Below are 9,691 nucleotides of genomic sequence, written 5' to 3'. Positions count from 1 at the left end.
AAGAAAGAGACTGCCATTGCAGCCGAAGTATCTGGACAAAACAAAATTTCTCTTGGTCAAGAGGGTGGGTTCAGAAAAGCATCTAAGCAGGAAGTACATCTAACTCAAGTGATGGCTGTGTCTGTTGTCCACCGGCATGGGTCACTTCTTCAGTTGGCTACTCTGTAAAAAATTGGTACACAGCAAATGAAGGAAGAAGGGAGAAAGTTACTGCTCCAGGCCATCAAATTACTAGAATAGAGCACTGGGACTTTGTATAAACAAACATTTCATAAACGTATTATAAGGTGGGGAGATAAAAATGTTAATTCCTTGTCCTAACCACAGGTTTTGTACTATTTAAAGGATAAGACTCATATTTGATGTGTCTTACGGATATATGTTGGAATCCTGAAGTTCTGACACCAGTGTAGAAATTCATCATGGAGGATAGATGATGAACTTGCCAGGGAGAGTGAAAGCAAGCAGGCAAAAGCAAAAGTGTGTTTCTTCCGTGTTCTTTTATTATGTAGCCTGACTTGGGAAAGTGTGGCACAGATTTACAGTGATTCTTTTCTTCCCCTCCATTTATTTATTTATTTATTTATTTATTTATTTATTTATTTATTTATTCTTTAATCCTTTTTTTTTCTTTTTTTTTTCCGGGGCTGGGGACCGAACCCAGGACCTTGCGCTTCCTAGGTCTTTAATCCTTTTTTACAGTCCAGTCTTCATCCCCCTCCTGGTCTGCCCCCCAACTGTTCCTCATTCCACTCTTCCCCACCTCTGCCATCCCCATCTTCAAGAGGATGTCCCCATCCCCCACCTCACCAGACCTCCCCATTCCCTGGAGCCTCAAGTTTCTAGAGTGTTAAGTGCTTCTTCTCTCACTGAGTCCAGACCCAGCAGTCCTCTGCTGTATATGTGTCAGGGGCTTCATATCAGCTAGTGTGTGCTGTCTGGTTGGTGGCTCAAGGTCTGGAGATCTTGGGGGGTCCAGGTTAGTTGAGACTGTTGGTCTTCCCATGGGGCTACCCTCCTCCTCAACTTCTTTCAGTTTCTCCCCAATTCAACCACATCCCCGACTTCCGTCTATTGATTGGATGCTAAGATCTGCATTTGACTCTTTTAGCTGCTTGTTGCGCCTCTCAGAGGGCAGCCATGCTAGATCTCTGTCTGCAAACACATCACAGCGTCAGTAATGGTGTCAGGCCCTGGTGCCTCCCCTTGAGCTGGATCTCAATTTGGGCCATCACTGGACCTCCTTTCCCTCAGGCTCTTCTCTATTTTGTCCCTGCAGTTCCTTCAGACAGGAACAATTCTGGGTCAGAGTTTTTGACTGTGGGTTGGCAACCCCATCTCTCCATACAGTGGTTCTTTTCATCTCAAATGATTCCGATGTAGCATGGGTCTTCTCATCTTAAATCATCCAACTGAGTAAAATCCCTTGCAGTTTTGCCCAGTGTCTTGGGTTTTAGTTAATTCCAGATGTAGTCAAGTTAACAACCAAGATTAGCCATCACAGATTTCATCAACCATAGAGCCCACTCCCCAGCCTCTGATAGGTTTACCTAAGCCTCCTTCTCCATATTTACACATTCCCCTTACAAACAAATTCCAAACCTTGTGGGCATCCTTCTGGGATTCACACTCTGACACCAATAAAAGTGAAGAGAGAAGATGTCACCAGCAGACCAAAGCCAGAACTGAAGTGGACATTTCTGGTTTCTCTGAAGACTCAGTTGTGTCATGTGATGTTTTTCTGGAAAGTGTCTTATGAGAGGATGTTTTGCTGAAGCAGTCACATGACAGGATGTTTGGCTGAGAATAGACATGTGTTTTTCTGGAAGCGGCCTGGGAAAAGGGCATGTGATGTGTTGGTAGAACAGATGCTTGAGAGAACACATGATGTTTGTAAAGAGTATAAGTATAACTCAACAGACAGTGGATGATGCTGTGTGGTATTGGTATGCCTTACCATTCTTTGCTGGCCATTGTCAGGCTTCACTGATGCTGGGCTTTGTTGACAACGCTGTATGGTATTGGTTTGCCTTACCATTCTTTGCCAGCTATTTTTTGTCATGACTTTATAGAGAGAAGCACACCAAAGAACTTCTGGTGGTGATCCAGCAGCTTTTTGCCACTTCTGCAGACTTGGGTCAATTGGCAGAGCCTGGTGGTTTCTTCTGGATTGGACTGCTGTTGCTGATTCATGAATGGTGTTTGAGAGTGGATTGAGCTCCTGCTGCTGATTTGTGTGAACTGAGCTGCTGCTATCCTGACCACACAGACTGAATTTGCTCCAAAGAACTATTTCTAAACAGATCCACATCTTCCTTTGCCCTATTAACCTTTCATTTTTCCATTCCACTACGTCTGGTGGGTGGTAGGCCAGAAGGGAGGTTAAAGCATTTTGATTATACTTACTAAAGGTCGGTTTTGGAGAGTTTTTTTTTTTCTCCCAAGAAAGGTTTCTTTGTTTAGCCCTGGCTGCTCTGGGATTCATTCTGAAGATCAAGCTAGCCTCAAACTCAGAGATCTGCCTACCTCTGCCTCCCAAGGGCTGAGATTAAAGGTGTGTGCCATCACTGCTTGGCTAACCAGCTCTTGAAAGTCCTCAGAGTGCTAATACCAGAAAGATTTTTGAAATATTTCTGGTGGCTCCAGTGAGATCTTTGTAGCAAATCCAGTTTGTCTAGAAAGGCTGCTGCTCTGGGCCCTCTCACCTTACCAAAGGTCTCTGGAGCCGAGAAGCACATACCCCTGATGGGATTCCAGTGTCCCTACAAATGAAAAAATTTCCAAACCTTCTTAAGTACAAAGTCAAGCTTAGTCACAGCAATGACTTTAATTCTCCAGTACTGATTTCTTTCTGTCTGTCTGCCTGCCTTCCCTCCTATCATCCTCTCTTCTCTCTCTCTCTCTCTCTCTCTCTCTCTCTCTCTTTCTTTTTTCTTTTTTCTTTTCTTTTTTTTCCTTTTTTTCAGAGCTGGGGACCGAACCCAGGGCCTTGCGCTCGCTAGGCAAGCGCTCTTCCGCTGAGCTAAATCCCCAACCCCTTCTTTTTTTCTTTTGAAACTGTGCTTCTTTGGCCTATCTTGACCTGTACCTCAATATGAAGCTCCAGTTGGTCTCCTGCCTTACTTCCCAAATGTTAGGATTACAGCATCAATTTCAGGCACTGGTGTTCTATGTTTTGCCACTGTGACAAATCCCCGTGATAATACCTTAAAAGTAGGAATGCTACTTTGGTTCATGGTTTCAGGGTTTTTAGACCATTGTTAGGAAGATGCACCAGAGCAGAGATGTTTCCATGATTCCCAGAGGAACTGAACTCTGGTTCTCTAGCAGAGCAGGGGGTAGCTTAACCACTGAGCTATTTCTTTAGCCCCACATGTTTTTTCCTAATGCCTCCACTTCTTATGAAAAAGGAATGGTGATGAAAGAAGTGAAGGAGCAGAAAGGGATCGTGAGCCTGGGATGGTAGCTGTCAGCCTTCACTTCCAAAAGCCCACTGATAGACGGCAGGTCCCATGGACTGGTTGAAGGTATAGGTGAGGACAACTGGGCTCCGTGGGAGCACCCTGCTTCTTGAGTTTTTTCTCCTTGGCTGTCACTTAGTAGTGGTTGATGAAAATCATGATTAAAAAAAAAAAACCCAATAAAGAGCAGGATCATGGAAGGCAAGGAACAGGTTTAGATGCAGCCAGCGAAATACCACTGTGGACCCTCAGTGGGAGAATTGTCACTTTACATGAGACCAACTGCCACGGGACTAAGCGTCCAGTGTCGGAACTGGATTGATGGTGACTGTGTGGCTTAGCTTGTATCATTACACACTGTGTATACCAGGCTGCCTTCAAACTCACTGAGTGCTGGGATTAAAGGTGTACAATCTTGTGACAGTAAGAGTCATGGTTTCTGGAATCTAGCATGACGGTTGTGGTCTTCTCTTTGGGCAGCCTGCTTTTGGGTTAGCATTCTTACTGCCTCCCAGAAGACAGACAGCAGATACAGTAACAACAATCTGAAAGCAATCAGAATGCCAAGCAGAGGCATCTGGAGTTGCAAAGTAAGCGTACAGTGCTGAGAGGTGCTAACCGGCACCTTTAATCCCAGTGCTGGGGAGACCGACTCGGGCAGATCTCCAGGGCTGAGGACAGCCAAGTCTTCCAAGACAACCAGGGCTACACAGAGAAGCCCTGTCTCAAACAACCCCCAAAATAAAACGAAAAAGAAAAAGAAAATATACAGAAACCAATGGTGAACGCTTATCTGGATGGTTTTAGATATTCTGCTTCAGTGTCTTTACTAAGATAAGCCAACATCTGTTGGGGTAATTTTTTAAAAATTTCATTGTGTTAAGGTGTGTCTCCCTCCGTACTTTCATTTGTTAATTCTGAACCTGCAGAGATGCTGCTGTCCTCATTTCTACGGCCATCACTGGGTTTTCAAAATAGAAAATAAATATTCGCTGTCCTTCCCCACCTGCCTAAAGGCATTCTAGAATTTTATCAGAGGTTGACTCGCTGCTGATTGGTTGCAATAAAGAACTGACAGCCAATAGCTGGGCAGAAGAAGGGGGCGGAACTTTTGGGAAGAGAATGAAGCAAGGAGAAGAAAGCAGGTGCTGCAGCAGAGTAGAGAGGTATAGAGGTTGTCACATGGCAGCTCGTAGGCTAGATAGTTGGGTTAAGTTAGATGAGCTAGCGGGGAGACTGTCCAAGGAAAGGCCTAAGCTTTAAACTTAATTAGTAGCCTCCTGTGTTATTACTTATACTATTGCTGGGTCTGAGACAGTCCCATGATAAGCATCTACCTTCTGAAATAAATCAAGAATATATGGAAATTTAGAAAAAGTAAATGATCTAAAGAAAGTTTTACTTTTTGGATAATTATGATGTTTAGACTGCATTGTCAACTTGATGGGATGTGATTTAAGATCACCATGGTTTTCTAGAAAGATTTGACTGAGCAGAAAAATCCCAACCTAAATGTGAATAGTACCCTTTCATTCATTACCCAGATTGGAGTCCTAGACTAAAAGGAAGAAGTGGAGTCTGGCCCCCTCTCCCCTGTGGAAACAATGTAACCAGCTTCCTGCTGCTCCTGACTCCGTGCCTTCCTGGGTCTGGAGAGGTTGACAGCAGATAAGAGCACCCTTTTCTTTTCTAAAGTACCCAGGTTTGGTTCCCAGCACCTACGTCTGGCAGCTACAACTGCCTGGAACTGCAGCTCCTGGCGATTGACAACTTCAGGCTCACAGAACACACACAAGAACACACTGAACAAGTCCTTTTTTCTTTTGTAAGATACTTTTTACTGCCACCACAGTAATGACTAATACAATGTTACTATGCTATTTTGTTTCTTTCCTAATACTAGTTGAAAATTGTATTGAAAAAATTAAATTATTTATTTATTCACAGAGAGAGAGGGAGAGGGAGAGGCAGAGGAAGAAGGGGGAGAGGGGGGAGACGGGGAGGGAGAGGGAGAGGGAGGGGGGGAGCAACTTTCAGAAGTTGGAGGTCATGAATTAGAGTTTCTCTTTTTGTTTCTTCTAGTGCCCTGTGTCTTCCAGGCCAGCTGGCCTACAAGCTGTCAGGCAATTCTGTCCCCACCCCACTGCAGGAGTACCTGGTCCTATGGATTCTTGCTGCCATTTTCAACTTCCTGCGTGGGTACCAGGGTCAAACATAGGCTGTCAGACTTGTGTAGCTAGCACCTTCTACCCACTGAGCCATCTTCCCAGACTCTGGAAATAAGTTTGTATCATGTGAAAGACTGTAGCAATGACAAAAATCCAAATGAAAATTTGCAGTATTCAGACTTTTAATATTTTTTTATTTTTGACGGTTGTATACAGGAATATAAAGTATTATGACCATATTCAACCTCTATTAACCTCTCTTATCTGCCTCCTTTCTGCCCAGTTGTGTATGTGGAGATCAGTGGACAATGCCAGAGTCAGTCCCCTCCCCTCCCACCATCGTGTGGGTTCCAGGGCTTGAACTCAGGTCTTCAGACTTTGCAGCAAATGTCATCACTGAGTCATCTCACCATAATCTCTCTCTTTTGACTCACTGAGTTTAATTAGGGTTGTCTTAGTTAGGGTTTTACTGTGTGAACAGACACCGTGACCAAGGCAACTCTTACAAGGACAACGTTTAACTGGGGCTGGTTTACAGGTTCAGAGGTTCAGTCATCATCATCAAGGCAGGAACATGGTAGCATCCAGGCAGGCCTGGTGCAGGAGGAGCTGAGAGCTCTACATCTTCATCTGAAGCTGCTAGCTGAATACCGGTTTCCAGGCAGCCAGGATGAGGGTCTTATAGCCCACACCCACAGTGGCACACCTACTCCAACAGGGCCACACCTCCAAAGAGTGCCACTCTCTAGGCCAAGCATATTCTTTTTTTTTTTTTAAAGATTTATTTATTTATTATATGTAAGTACACTGTAGCTGTCTTCAGACACACCAGAAGAGGGCATCGGATCTCTTTACAGATGGTTGTGAGCCACCATGTGGTTGCTGGGATTTGAACTCATGACCTCTGGAAGAGCAATCGGGTGCTCTTAACCACTGAGCCATCTCTCCAGCCCTAGGCCAAGCATATTCAAACCATGACAAGTGTTGCCTGTATGAGATTGGGCAGGAAATATTTAGCAGACTATGAGCAATTTACCATTACTACACCCCTGAGGAAAATGAGTTTCTCTCAACATCTGAACTAGTTTTAAGTGGCTTTTGCAAGTGAAAAATCTGAATTAAAAGTTTATGCCTACGAAGGTTCCAAATTCCAGGTGGTTAACTAACAACTGAATTGGCATTAATAGTCTGGTGGTACTAAGCATGGCTTTCGTGGTGGCTTATTTATATTTTCCAAATTTTATTGCTCTATATGAACCTAAATATACTTTATTACAAATAAAGACAAGATGTATTTTATTTTGTGTGTGTTCTGCTTGTGGATGTATGTGCAGTGTGCGTGTTCAATGTTTGAGGTGGTCAGAGAAGGCATCGCATCCCCTGGCACTGGAATTACGGACACTTATGCCGGGAATCTAACCTAGGTCCTGTGCAAAAACAAGTGCTCTCAATTAATGAGCCGTCTCTCCAACACTTATTTAATTATTTTGAGCTATGGTTGCCCAGGCTGGCCATAATGCACAATCCTTTTGCTCTGAGTATGTAGAGATAAAGGCTGTGTGTAAACAGTAGGTAGAAGGCTGGCTACTTCTGTAGCTATTAGCAATGTTTCATTATCTTTCAATTGTCACAGTGCTAACAAAAATATTTTATTTCCTTAGAATTATAATTATAAACAGTAATTTGTAGTTCTTTCTTCATAGAGAAATGTTTTCCCCAGTATTTCCCACTATTTTTGGCGTTTGTGTTTTGAGACAGGGTCTCACTATGTAGTCATGGCTGGCTAGAACTCACTAAGTAGATCACCCTGGCCTTGAACCTGTAGAGATCCACCTGCCTCTACCTCCTAAGTGCTGTGATTAAAGATGCTCATCACCACACCCTGTAGGTTTAGATTTTTCAAAACCTGCTATAAGAGGGCTCTTAATGCTTCAACTTCCCTTCTAGCCACCCCCACCACCACCACCAGACGCCAGGGAGGAAGATGGCTGATAGGGCAAGGGGGACATGGACCTGTTTAGAAGTAGTTCTTTGGGGTGATTCCAATCATCATTGTCAGAAGTCCACTCGAGTCACCAGCAGCAGCTTGATCTAGAAAAAATGGTAATGTTCACTGACTGGCATGAGTCCATTGAGACAGCAAGAAGCAGCTGGAACACCTCCGGAAGTTCTTTGGTGCGTTTCTCTCTATGAAGCAAAGATCAAAGAAGAAAGGAAGGCGAATCAATGCATTGGTGTCATCCACTGACTGTTGGGTTAAACTTACATGCTTTCCAAACACCCTATGTCCTCTCAAGCGTCCGCTCCAGCCAAACATCACACGCCCTTTCACCAGACAGCTCCAGAAGAACATCACGTGTCTGGCCTCAGCAAAACATCCTCTCATAAGACAGGCTCCAGAAAACATCATAAGACACAACTGAGTTTCCAACCAAACCAGCCCAACTTTTCTGCTTTTAGTTTTTTTGTTTGTTTGTTTGTTTTTTACTCTTTCTTATTTATTTGCGTGTGTATGGGTGAACGTGCTCATGTTCACCACCCACTGTCTTCCTCTGTCATTTTCTTCATTTTTTTTCTTAAAAATTCACCTTTGGTGAACCTTTAGAGAACAGACTTTCTTAGGTTATAGACAAGTTCCAAGTTCTAATACAAAACCAGGTAGCGCTGTGTTCTGTCTGCCTGAGCTTCCTGAGTGCTGTTTGACGTAGAAAGTTTCTCCGATTTCTCTGGAATTCCCAGCATTGGTAAGCTGCTGGCATAGAGGCCATGCTCAACAACTTTCCCCTCTAAGCCATTTGAAGTTGGCTAATGTATGCCGTCATCTCCCAATTACTTTAACAATTTCTGTAAGTTGAAACCTTCCGCACAACTACCGTGTGACATTCAGTGGAACGTTCCTCAGTCCCTTTGGAATCCTTCTCTTAAAACAAAGTGAATGCAGAATGTCTCTCGTTAGGGATTTCCTGCCACATCGTCATTATCATAGCTGGACTGTTTGTTTTCGGCCAGTGTGTCACAGAAGGGACTCTGGTGCTTCTCAGCGCAGCCGACAGTGACTAAAATTAGATGACCCGTTAATGATGCTCTCACATCGACCCCTGGAGGTGTCTCCTGGGCTCCTCTCCTCTGCTTCTCTTTCAGTTTGCAGTTCTAGTGCTTTCAGGAGTCAGGGAAGACCGCATAACTGGCTGTCGTCATTAAACATTCAACTTCTTCAATAAATAAGAAAAAACCCTTTCCTGCATGGGTCAGGTCATTTATTTACTAATTTTGGAGATGGGTAGCACTTGTGTTCTGCCTGCCTGAGCATCTTGAGTGCTGTTTGACATAGAAAGTTTCTCCGATTTCTCTGGAATTCCCAGCATTGGTAAGCTGCTGGCATAGAGGCTGTGCTCAACACCTTCACATTGGCGTTCTAAGGAAAGAAAAGAAATTTTAATAAATAGTGACCTCTTAGTGACTTCCACCCTCCCTTTATGTTTGTCCTTCAGAGGCCACCTCTGAGGTTGCATGTGTCACACATAGATAGCAAAAAAGATGGGACTCTGTGTGTGTGTGTGTGTGTGTGTGTGTGTGTGTGTGTGTATGAAAGAGAGAGAGACAGAGACAGAGACAGAGAGAGACAGAGACAGAGAGAGACAGAGACAGAGACAGAGACAGAGAGACAGAGAGAAGTTGGGTTCTGATGAACTGCTTCTAGTATATTAGTATAGCCTTGTGGCCTAGGCACGTGCTGTGGCCCTGAGTCTCAGTGCCCACCTCTGCAAAATGGAATAAGCTGTCCTAAGTCAGCTGTGGTTCAATGCAAGGCCCTGCCACTCCCTGAGGCTGCAGTACTCCCTGTGGGTGAGGCTGGTATTATCTTTACATCATGATGTGTATATACGAAGAAATGGAGGCCTGTGACAGCTCTCATCCAACACTCAGCGCAGGTGGGTACTCCCTGAGGAGGGCAGGTGGAGGTGAGTGCATAGGTGGGGTGGGGTGTCCATCACAGGTCAGATGTGGTGCATCCTCTCTGGGACACAGAGGAAATCTAGGAATGAGACAGGAAGGTACTTT

Source organism: Rattus norvegicus, chromosome 2 (genome assembly GCF_021556685.1).
Source record: "Rattus norvegicus strain SHRSP/BbbUtx chromosome 2, alternate assembly SHRSP_T2T, whole genome shotgun sequence".
Taxonomy (NCBI): Eukaryota; Metazoa; Chordata; class Mammalia; order Rodentia; family Muridae; genus Rattus; species Rattus norvegicus.
The sequence above is the reverse complement of the archived record's forward strand: the minus strand, read 5'-3'. Positions refer to the sequence as shown.